The 13196-nt window shown below is 41.0% G+C and overlaps 1 long non-coding RNA gene across 1 annotated transcript; it reads right to left on the reverse strand.

Annotated features, from left to right (window-relative positions):
• Nucleotides 1-1424: 1424 nt before the first annotated feature.
• Nucleotides 1425-5297, reverse strand: LOC125312093. Its single transcript, XR_007196565.1, has 3 exons — nt 5228-5297; nt 1675-1850; nt 1425-1554 (listed from the first exon to the last, which is right to left on the reverse strand). It is a non-coding gene; the product is annotated as an uncharacterized LOC125312093 (long non-coding RNA).
• Between the last annotated feature and the right edge of the window lie 7899 nt (nt 5298-13196).

Below are 13196 nucleotides of genomic sequence, written 5' to 3' on the forward strand. Positions count from 1 at the left end.
CATAGGTTATTGTCATGGCATAGACTTTTGGGAAAACCTTTCCTAGAGGGCGCTCATGAGTATTTCACTTCCTTTCATTTACTCATGCACACTGGAAATCCAGACCCAAATCTAGAAAGATATAAGGGTCTGACTAGAGTAATGAAAATGGACCAACTCGGGGCAGCACCAAGCATGCATTTGAAAATATCACTGCACGATAACACTACAAGCAATGTTTACTGACTGATTCCGGACTTCGACGTTGCAGCGCTGTTGTCATCTGTTTAGCTCGCCTCTGGCCCGCAGATGTGATTGGTTGGCTTGGAGCCAGGGGCATCACTAGACCCTTTTAACTTTTTTATTTATAACCTGTGCCCCAGTAAAATCTTACATTCAACTTAAAAAAACAAAGGGGGCTGTGCATTCATCTAAATAGATAATATCGGGGAAAGAGTGGATGTTTTTTTTCCACTCTTCCACATGGGTAATGTAACCTGACTCTCGCCAGATGAATTTCGTTCCGCCTAGCTCCATTCATCCATCTGGGACCAATCCATTGGAGTGTTGGTTCAGAAGGCTGGGCCTAATCAAAAAATGCTTGCATATGATTGAATAAGCCACTTGTCCGTCATCTATTGATGTGCTACTTCAACCACTCACATCGAAGCCAACTCGTGACGCTGATAACAGTCTCACAGTCGCTTCTACGCTATGTCACATCTATGAAACTCCCGCCCTGCGTCCTGATTGGCTGTACCATACGGTGCAGAAATCACTCTCAATGGAAGAGGTCCCAGATGGATGTGAGAGAAGCTAGGCGGAGCTAAGCGGAAAGAAATTCATCTGGCGAGAGTCAGGTTATGGGTAATGAGGATCATTACTGATTGCCTGAGTGAATCGTTGAGCTAATTGAAATTGTGCTCTTGCAAGATCTTTGCATTTCCATGGTAGCCCTGCATAACACTTATCCTGATTGTGAAACTACCCACATGACCTGACACTGAAAGGAGACCTCCTGGTGTCACAGCATGACAGACCAGGCAAACAAGTTGTTCTTGGCAAGGTCATTGATTATGTAAAGTGAAATGAAATGTGATCTCCATGTGTTCCTTTACTCACTGTACATGCAGCTTAAAGCAATGCTTCAAATGATGATTTAAGGTTGACTTATCAAGGAAGGAACTTAACATAAAAAGCAGGTGATAGTGATATTGGAGTGTATGATGAATAAAAAAGTTAGAACTTTGCTTTATGGAAACTTTGAAACTGCCTGTCTTTGGATTATGACTTTGTCTGGTTCTCATGTTTTTGGATAATTCTTTGTTGTTGGACTGTGGCCCCAGCCTGCCTGTTTTTCTGAGTTTTTGCATTTCCCTTGAAATGTTAGCGTTAAGTTAAAATATTTTAAGTTAAAATATTTTATATTTTTTATATTTTGTCTGTAGATCAGTGTGGTAGGGCTATTATAGGGACCGTAGTACTGATGACCTGGTGATGTTTTCAGTGAGGCAGAGAACGACACCTTGCTGTTATCTCTTTCCCTTCTCAATTCCGTCAGATCCTTTGCCTGAGCTAAGGACAACACACACACACACACACACACACATGCAGAGAAAGAGAGAGATGAGTGAGCCAAACCAAACAAAACAAAACTAGGGGGGTATTTTGGGGACAGAATCAAACATTTTTCACCATTGGTTTCCCACCTAAGTTGTTTCACCAGAGCGCTGATCTCCTTCAGCACATTGTAGATGTCAGGCTGGCAAGTCTCCCCTGCAACCGCAACTATACCAGCCCAAAGCAACAGCAGCACAGCAGCTCCAGGAGTTTTCATGCTCAACACACACAGCTGTCACACCTAATGAAAACTGAACACACACACACACACACATTAGCCCATAGCTATCCACTGTTTACAATTTAGGGCTATAGCGTATACCGGATCAAATCTGTAGTGGTTGATCAACGAAAAATACTGTCTCCACGGCTTATTTGATGTGATTTAATGCAGAAAAAGAGTTACACTTTAAACTAGCCTAAAGCTGCAGTTGGCAAGATTTTTTTGATCTTATTCACTTAAACCGACACTATGTTCCGACAGAACAACATAAATCAGCCGGTTTAAGAAAAAAAACCCGCACTTCTACCTCCACCTAGAGCCTGTTATTTGTTTTGTAAAAATCCACAGCTCCCGGTTCTTCTGGTCCAGGGCTGTGTGAGATCTGACTGTCAATCACAGTCTGGTGCAGTCTGGTGTGCACTGACGAGCACAAACTCAATGAGAGGGTGCTCGGTGGTAGTGGGGGAGGGGCATGAGAGTTGTTAACATGAAACATTTTGGCTAAGTCCCCTCAATCTGTCAGACTTACCAACTGCAGCTTTAAACTTGTGGGGTGCCAGTCAGTGTGTTAGTGTCCTGCCCCCTAGTGGTGTTAGTGTGCATGTGCTTTGTGTGCTCCTGCCCCCTAGTGGTGTTAGTGTGCATGTGCTGTGTATAAGTAAGTATATATACTCTTTTGATCCTGTGAGGGAAATTTGGTCTCTGCATTTATCCCAATCCGTGAATTAGTGAAACACACTCAGCACACAGTGAGGTGAAGCACACACTAATCCCGGCGCAGTGAGCTGCCTGCAACAACAGCGGCGCTCCAGGAGCAGTGAGGGGTTAGGTGCCTTGCTCAAGGGCACTTCAGCCGTGCCTACTGGTCGGGGTACGAACCGGCAACCCTATGGTAACAAGGCCGAAGCACTAACCAGTAGGCCACGGCTGCCCCTATGTGCACCTGCCCCATAGTGGTGTTAGTGTGCATGTGCTGTGTGTGCTCCTGCCCCCCTAGTGGTGTTTAAGATATCACTTCCCATTATACCGGACAGTGTTTTATGCTGCTTGTACCAATAAATATTTTCTTTACCACCACTGTCTCTGTGTGTTGTCTAAGGCTCGGGAGGATTTGGTTTATGTGGAAATTGGCATAATTGTGCTTTGACACACACACACACACACACACACACATACACATGAGAAAACCCTGAAAAAAGAAGCATCTAAATCTAAAGCATTCCTGAACAGTGTTGGGCAAGTTACTTTAAAATCATAATGTATTATGTATTACTAATTACTGTCATTTCAAAGTATTTTGTTACATTATAACATTACTGTCTCTGAATTGTAAGGCATTACACTACTAATGCATTACTTTACATTACTAAGTTACTTTCACCAAAATATCTAGAAATATGGATTTGCCATTCTAAATGCAGTTTATTATGCTCAATGCAGCTCATTGCTCTTCCAATGGAGGGAGATGTGGTATAGCATAATGTCTGAGCTAGGCTAAAGGCTAACAACAGTGGAATACAATAGGCACAGTGCTCCTTATGCAATACAAGGAACAATCATAGTCAGAATTTTGTTAAAAACCAACAAAAGCTCAGGCAAAGTCTGGTAAATTGTGATAGAAATGCTGTAACTTTATGGCCTGCTCATTAAAATCAATGGAGAGCCAACTATATTGTAAATCAAAGCTTGAAGGAACCGTATGTAAGACTGTGGCCAAAGCTGGTACTACAATCACTTTCAAATTACTGTAAAGCGCTGTACAATATTACCAATAATATGCACAATGTTAAGTTGTTTTAAGCAGCCTTCATTGCTTTGGAAATGGAAGTAGCCTATGCAATGACATGTTGCTTCACATTTCGTTTTGCAAATAAAAGTGAATTATGAGCCTGGTATCCACCTAGCTATCTGAATGGAATGCGTTTCAGTCGACTCGGCATATCATGTGCTTCATGTAAATGCTTAACAAATTATTAAAGACCCACCAATGCCATTCTACTAGTAGGCTACTAAGAGGTGGAGATTGAAAGAACCCAAAAAGTATCAAACTGGCATGTAACATGGTGTTAGTGCATTTTGACATTGTAAACGTTATTGATGAAGAGTGAAACGCAGTTTGCAGTAAAGCTATTAGCCTAATTGGTTACACTGGTTGGTGCAGTGGCCGTTCAAACATGCCATTCCTGAAGAAAACCCGTATCTCAATTACATGCCCACAGGTATGCCTGCTTTAAAAATAGGATGATAGGGAAACATCATTCCAGCTAAGCATTCAATAATGAATACTGAATATTAAAATATATATTAGCCTATAATTAATGTGGCCTTTTAATAAATTTAGGCATCGCTGCATGTGACATCTCTACAGATCAGAATGACATGATGACAACTGTTTTGAGTTAAGGCTAAATGTGTATAGCTTACTGAATAACTTCCTAATGCTATTCGAAGCTTGCACATACTTTTATTTTGAGTGGTCACTACTACATAGCCGTGTGTGTTTGATGGCGTGATAAGTGCCGTCACTCAGTCTGCAACTTGTCTAACGTTAGCTATGTGGCATTAGCCTATCGCTCGTTTCAATTTGGGACCTTGCAGTCGGAATTGTCGTTTTAGTCAAAGTCTCTTGAAAGTCCAAGTAGCCTGGGCTAATCGAGTGGTTGTTGGTAGCCTGGGTGTTCCCATGCTGCCTTGAGCGTGATTTGATTCACGCTGCTAAGGCAGCCTGGAGACCATGGAGCAAATTTTCGCCTGAGATAGGGAACTAATCACAGAACAGGGGGGAAAGCAAGACGATGATGAGCTATGCACAGACGCATTTGATAGACATCCGTGGCACCCAATAAACGGATCTGGGCATTTTTTTCTAATACGAGAAAATTAACGTTTGGTTCCCAGACCACGTCTCATTGAGAAGTGGTGGCGCTAGCCAGGCTAGGTTGTTGGCGTGTTGTTGCAAGTAATCATTTTATGCAAGCAAGCAAACTGCATACAGGGAGCCTTTATTGTTGAAGTCAGACATGATAATCTTGCATCTTGCAGCCACAGTCATCTTCAACCAGTATGAGGAGATAACATTTTCCCTCTGTTGTTCTCGCGTTTGCAAAACAAAACACTAGTTAATTGCATTTTAACACGCGTTACTGAAGTTTGTACCGAGTAAAATATTACCCATTTTTTTTTTGGTAATGCCTTACATTACCGCGTTACCGCAAACAGTAATAGATTACAGTAATATATTACTTTTGCAACGCATTACTTGCAAACTGTTCCTGAATGTATCACATATATGGATTTGTGAAATGTCTAATGACTCACTATGGTGTATACTATCTAAAATCACAGTAGGATGAGAGCTATGTTGTAATGAATGTTATTAGGCTGAGTTTGTGTGAGGAGCCTTACCTAAGTTCAGGGAAAGCTGCAGGTGATGCTGTGGTCCTCTGTCCTCCTGAAGGAAGTGTAGGCTACTCTCCTCCAACACAGTGATGCTTTTAAAAGCAGAGGCTGGAGGAGGCACTGCCACTGTTCACCAATAATAGTCTTTTAATGCTTATCATACATATAAATCACATATCTGGATCAGTTCACGTGTTTAACTGGTTGTATTACAGTAGTTCTCCGCACTTTGGAAGACAAGGAAGCGCTTATGAGTATTTCATTCCCTTTCATATTTACTCCATTAATCCACATTAATTACAGTTTTTCTTAGTCGCTTTGGTGCAAGTCTCAAATCATTATTAACTTTTGCACAACAGTTGACGCATTTCTCAAAGCAATTAATGCAAATTGCACTACAGAGTGGATTACCTGCAAAAGCGTGTCTTCCTCAATGCTTAGTCTATGTCTCAAAAGCAATTTAAACCAATAAAACTGTCAGTGCCATCAAAATGACAAGTCCTTACATCATTGTTTATGTCAAGATAGTCAAACTGCTTTGTCTTGTTATCAATATGACAGTTCACTTGAATAATGTGCAAGGCAGCACTATTTTCTATTCCAAAACAAATTTACACATTATTGTGTGCAGAGGAGGTTGATTGCAAGACAGTGTTTCAAAGTTTTTACTGTTTACATACATTGTACAGTATCAAGAAAAAAATACCAATGTACAGTGAGCACAAACATACACCTTGACCGCATTTCATTCTATGTTACTGCGCTACCACAACTTGATACAAAAGTTACAGTTGCTGCATCTTGACATTGATTAGTAACCATTATGATAGAGGAAATGCATTTCTTGGCGGAAGAATGATTATCTAGGCCTATGAATAAATCTTTACATTTCTCGATGCTGTGCCTTTACTTTATGAAACTTTATGAAACATAGTGTATTTTGTAAGGCAATGTAGGCATCTAGTCATGGTGACAACAGCCTAATTCACAAATACACACACACACACACACACACACACAGACATACCAACACATGGTGACTTTGTCAGAAACTGCTTTGTAGAAACTGCTAAAAACAACCTCACTGAAGAAGAACAGGTCAATGAACCCTTCTTTTTTGGTGAGCTTTTTTTTGGCAGTATGCAAACGGAGTGCTGGACTGAGGTGTAATGGCAAGTGTACCCTTAGGCCTGGTTCTGGCCATCGGGTGAATAAGGCGAATTATGCGTTGTAATCAGTTTTCAATCTATGAATCCATTATGCTTCCTGACCAATTGACCTAGTCACATCAAACCAACTGCGCAAGACACTATGTCTCAGGGATTTATAGATAAAAAAATGAAAATAAATAAATACATAAATAAATCAATAAACAATTCTAAAAATTCATGGAAAAGGTATTTTTGTAAACCAAACCTTGTGGCATGTGGAGCTTTGTGCCTGGTGGGAAATTATGGTGTTCCCTTGGCTTAACTGTAGCCTATACGTTTACAACGTTGTCATAATCAAGTACATCAATTAATCCTCCTTCATGATAGACTATGCTACTTGGCAAATACGGATAGTTTCAATGGACAACCATTGTACTGTTCACCCTGTATCCAGTAAGTGAACACAGATAAAAAGTAAACCAAACACTGTTTTCATGACCCAGGAAAGGGAGCATATTGGTCCTTTATTTCCTCCTCAATGACAGGTGAAAAAAAGATGAAGGAAACTGAAATAAACAGACGTGGGGGGTGTGTGTGGGGGGATCTCTTTTAAGTAACATTGCAGCAAGCTAAACTGTTGATGGAATCACACATGAACAAAGTGCTATGTTAGCCCTTTAACATACACAAGATTTAGGATACCACTTGGATGAGAAAGGTGTGCTAGACAAATGATAGGTCAGTCTACATTAAAAAGAGAAGCCAGTCTTAAAAGGGCAACTTTCAATCCCTAGATATTTAAGGAGGGTTTAACGTTTAGGCCTTGTAAAATATAATGCTTACCATGATTGTGAAAGTACTCACATGAACTTATGGTGAAAAGACAGACTGGGCCCCAGAGAGGAGATACAGGCCTCCTAACGTCAAGGCATGGCCATGGAAATGCAGGAAATGCATTTCTGAAGGCAATGTTTATCTAATTATGGCATCAAATCTTACTCTCTCTCTATCTCTCTCTCTTTCTCCTTCAGTCACACACTCACATACGACATTCCTCCAAGTCTTCTACGCTCCAACGCTTCTCACTGTTAGGTGGACTGATCACTTTGTGAACTTCCTCATGGTTTTGCACTAATAACACTATATGGTACCAAAAATACTTGAAAAACTTCCTTGATTTTGTTATCACTCACACATACCTTTCCTCACAGACTGTCATGAGACCCATGATTATTCACCATCTCTAAAAATTAGGAATTTTCTTCAGGTAAAAAAACTGACAGATGTCTTACAAGCATGTGTCTACTGTAGTCCTACAAGTTCCAAGCCAACCAACTTCATGACGTAGTCTTCCATTCTATTTGAGATGGCACTACATGTCGGTGTTAAACCTCTTAGGACATAAAACACATATCTGGATCAATTCACTTGTTTGACTGGTTTTATTAACCCAAAGCAGGCCACTCAACCAAATGAATGAAAGAGATGCAGGGTTCCCCAAACAGTCAAAGCGTAGAACGCTTTAAATAAATAGCTGTTGGCACTGGTGTTTCTTGGTCGTAGGCTCTAATTAAAACCACAGTGTCACAGAAAACTTGTTGGCTGCTGCTTTGCTGCATCATATTCTGGCCTTGAGTCTGCTTTGCTGCTTTGCCGTAGGTTGCTAGCTTGTGCTGCATGGCAGCTTCATGGCCTGCTTCTTGGCTACTTATTACGTTTCCTTTGGTTTGATTCTTATCTGTGTGGGCTGGCCCGGAGTGGGTAATCGGGAGAATTCCCGGTGGGCCGCTTCACTTTTGGGCCGGTCGAGGGAAAAATATTGACATTGGCCACGTTTATCTATCTTCTCTTAAAGTTGGCTACACACGTTCACATTCTATGCCAAACACCGCAGCCTCTGCATGGGTTGTTCTCCCCTCCCAAGAAGAGTTGGTTGGATCCATATAGCCCGTCTTTTCGAAAAAAAATTCTCAGATAGGCCTACCATAGCCGTGGTGATAAGCGTCAGGGAGGATGGATGGTACAAAGAGGCCATGAGGGACTGGAAAGGCCAGGTAAAAAAGACGAAAAGTATTGGGGGAAAATGCTGCCAAATGTCCCAAGCTTCCAGATACAGCTTCCGGACAGACATAAGTGGCAACTGGTAAAGAGAGATAGCCATGATTATTAGCGGCGTAATTATTGGGCTAATACTCATGTCATCCGCTCTACAGCACTATCAAAAACCAAAAGAGCTTGATCAGCTGGAGACTTCGCTCACTGCCATGCACAACTGAAAGGCTGAGGAAGTCATTTGTTCCTAGGGCCATTGAACTGTTCAATGCCTCACTAAAGGGAAGAGGAGAGATAGACTTCTCTGCTTAGTCTGTCTGCCTCTCCACCCTCTCCATGTCCATGTTTGAGTACTGACTGCCCACTACTGCTTACTACTGTTTTACTAATGTACACAGCCTAATGTTTTCACTACTGTTTTACCGCTACACTGTTTTTCATGCTATATTAGCACACATGATCAATGGCTGCGGTCAGGCTTCTGCTACAATACTGAATGAATGAATGGCTATAACCCTATTACCTCAACCTGTTCTTGCACTGAAATAGTTTTTTTATTTTACCTTGTCTACATTATACTTTACTCTCCTATTTGTCCATATTATTTATGCTGGTCTCTAGACCTTACTCTTGCACTGTTGCAGTATTGGACTAATGTGGGACTACTTTTTGCACCTTCACCATGACACTCACTCTCTTGAGCACCTTGCCATGCACACATAACTAAGGACTATGGTTGGACTACTGTTTGCACCTTCACCATGACACTCACTCCCTTTAGCACCTCACCAGTCCCAGTCCTGTCACTACAAGCGTCTTATGCTTGATCACCCTCAAGCATATTGGACTTTCTTAATTTAATTTATATAGTGTATTTAGTATTTAGTTTTGTTAGTTTTCTTATCTTTCTTATCTTCTACTGTCTTTATTGTACAGCGGAGTTTAGTTATATGTTTATACTTATACTTATCTTTACCATTTCTGCTGTAAATGCATGTTGTGTGTGATGTCTGTTTGCTACTGAGACCCTTGAATTTCCCCTTGGGGATCAATAAAGTATCTATCTATCTATCTATCTAATGTATAGGAAGAACTGTCATAACAACTGATATGTTAGACTAAGAAACACACTAAACATATAACTAGAAAGCACGCCACCATGTATTACATTTTCAATCAGAAAATTTACATTAGATTTATTTGAGCAAATAACTGGTAGTTTTTATGCAATTTAAGCAAAGGAATTAGCATTTCCCTATATCTGCAAACAACACTTGACACATGGTTTTGGAAAACAATACAGTATCACAAAACACAATATTGCAATATGCGGGTGAATCAATATTTCCTTAAAGCCAGAGGACTGACTCCTCACATGGTGAAGAGCAGGTGGTGTAGCGTTCCATATCATCGTACACCCACACATGAGCCCTCAGGAACCTGAGAGAAATACAACAAAGGTGTAGACCCCTCTGACTGGAGCTGTGAAGACCCCTGTGACAAACACAAAATAATACGGGAGAGGGAGGAGAGAGAGACAGAAAGTGAGAGTGTGTGTGAGAGAGAGAGGGAGGGAGGGAGAAAGAGATAGGTATCTTATTGATATGGTAATGAAATGAGAATAGTTAAAACTAGATGTACCGCAGAGCGGTACAAAATATGACCGCCGCCCAGTCCAGCACATTTTTTCCACAAAAATAAATCACGCCGAAAGGCCTATATGATTCTAACTGTCTCACTAAATTGCATTATCCACACTCAATTCTCACTGGTATCTGCTAGACAACAAGTACCAAAACATGATTAGTTCATAGATTTCACATGTAAAATTAATTTTATACAACCCCACCCCCATCTTGCCTGTTCATAATTCTGAGAAATTCTTGAATTGTGTGCATGTGTGCGTGTACACGTTTATGTTTATGTGTGTGGGTGTGTGCGTGCTTGTGTGTTTGCCTGCGTATGTGTGTTTGTGCATGTGCATGCATGCGTACATTTGTCTACTGTGTGAGTATGTGTCACACGTATGATTACTGTGAATGTATGTGTGTGCGTGTGTATCTGTTTATGCACATGTGTGCACATGGAATGGGTTAACATGACCCCTGGAGGCAAACATACGGAAAAAATTGGTCATCCTAGGCCCTACGGTTCTCAAGATATTCACAGAAAACTGTGTCTGCCCTACCCTCCTTTCGGGGGGTCCAGTACAGCGGGGGGGCTACAGATCAAAACGAAAAATGATGGTTCCATGCTATCCATGTGGGGTTACATGCCCACCAAGTTTCGTGTACCCCTGCCTTTCAGTGTCCCGGGAATCCTTGTTGGTGTACGGTCACCCCATGAACAAAAGTTTACAAAACTTGGCATGCATTCGGAGGGTGTCATAATGATCCTACACTTTCAATTTCGTGCAGTTTTGACCATGTCAGCCAGAGATATTGTGATGAAAACACCTAATTTTTTGCTTTTTAATTTTTAACTACGTGGCGCTATACATGAAATAAGTGGTAATGGGATGGCTTGACATGCCCCCTTAAGACCAACATACAAAAAAAAGGTGGACCTCCTAGGCCCTACGGTTCTCGAGATATTCACAGAAAACTGTGTCTGCCCTACCCTCCTTTCGGGGGTGCAGTCCAGCGGGGGGGCTACAGATCAAAACGAAAATGATGGTTCCATGCTATCCATATGGGGTTACATGCCCAACAAGTTTCGTCTACCCCGGTCTTTCAGTGTCCCGGGAATCCTTGACGGAAATTTGGACATGCAAAAAAAAAAAAAAAAAATCTGACTAAACCTATATGACCTGCAGGGGTTTTTCTTGTGCAAAAAGATGAATTAGGGAATAGAAGCATTCCATACTGTCATTTTCACTTTTTAGTATTTCTACGAGTCTCTCATTGGTTCTCAACCTGGGGCCGTATTCACAAAGAATTTCAAAGGTAAAAGTAGCTCCTAACTGGCGAATTTAGGAGCAACTCCTAAAAATAATGGGCGTGTCACTCCTAACTTTAGGACTCCTAATTTTTCTCACTAAAAGTAATTCACAAAGCATTTTAGACCTAAAAGTAGCACCTAAGTCTGGGATTGCTTAAAAGAAGTCGAGAGGACTCCTAACTCCCTAAGACCTATTCACAAACAGCTTTTTGTGGTATTTCGCGTCGCAATGTTTTGAAATCCTATGCGGCAACAGGAGCTTCCAATCGTGAGGGAACAATTTTGCATTGTAGGCATAACTAAGGATGCAATAACGCCACCAACAACTACTCATTCTCAACATGTAAATATGTCTCATTGTGAATCAAATTAAAATGTTCTCCTCTTTGCAAACGTATAGGCATAGGCATATGGTGACAGATTAATTTAATAATGTTGCAAAGATAGGCTACTGCATCAATCCGTATGTTTCATTATGCTACTAGGCTATTTGTTTCGCCTTACTCTTTATTCATTTAGGCTAGGCCTTTTTATTCAGTTATTCATCATCTTCCGTCCTTTGCACTACTTGTGTAGCACACGCATTCTCAGACCTGTCACTCATCATCGTAAGGGAGGTGTTTGGAATCATTCCCGCGTTACAATCATCAGCCAATCAAGGTGGCCACTTCAGTCAAGCTCGTGCATGAGTAATGACGTCATCCAAAGCAACGAAGATGATTGTCTCACAATTGCATTTCAATCCGTAATTGAACATGTTGGGTTCTGTCATAATGTTAATTCACCCACACACCGAGATAACCATACTATTGATCTAGTCTTGTCATACGACATAAGCACAGAGCAGTTAACAGTTCTGCCACAACACCCGACCTTAACTGACCACCATCTAATTACTTTTACAATGACATTACAATATGCAGTACCCAATTTAGCTTAATACTACTGCCGCGGCCTATCTAAAAAAACGAATGCAGACTTTCTAGAAAACATTTCGCTTACATTTGCCCCGGACCCATGTGGTATCAGAAGGCCCTTTCCTTAATCCAACCGAGGTCGACTTGTTAACTGATAATGTAATGAACTCATTACGCTCAACCCTTGATTCAGTAGCACCACTAAAAAAGAGAGTAAGGAAACAAGTAAGGCGTGCTCTATGGTACACCACACAGACAAAAACCCTCAAACAAGCAGCGCGCAAACTTGAACAAAAATGGCGTACTACTAAATTGGAAGTCTTCCGCCAAGCATGGAAAGATAGCCTTATCACCTACAAAAAAGCACTCAACGAAGCTAAGTCAACCTACTATTCCTTGCTGATCAAAGAAAACAAAAATAATACAAAATTTCTCTTTACCACAATCTCCCGCCTGACGAAGAGCCACACTGAAGGAACCGAATCTATCCCTATTTGCCTAAACAGTAATGACTTCATACATTTTTTCAATGACAAAATTGAAACAATTAGAGATAAGATTAATAACCAATCAGTCTCGCCAGATATTCGTACTCCATTGCTGAACGGTAGCGTAAACATAATTGAATCACAGATGAGACGAACAACTTTGAATTAATTTACACCGATCGACATATTAGACCTCACTTCCACAATTTCCTAATCAAAATCTACAACTAGTCTACTAGATCCTATCCCTACTCATCTTCTGAAATCTGCTCTCCCTTTCTTGGATAATGCTTTGCTCCAGATCATAAATAACTCACTGCTTTCAGGGCATGTACCAGTCGTTTAAGTTATCTGTTATTAAGCCATCCCTCAAAAAACCTACCCTTGACCCTAACAGCCTGGCCAACTATAGGCATCTAATCTCCCT

Source organism: Alosa alosa, chromosome 18, assembly GCF_017589495.1.
Source record: "Alosa alosa isolate M-15738 ecotype Scorff River chromosome 18, AALO_Geno_1.1, whole genome shotgun sequence".
NCBI lineage: Eukaryota > Metazoa > Chordata > Actinopteri > Clupeiformes > Clupeidae > Alosa > Alosa alosa.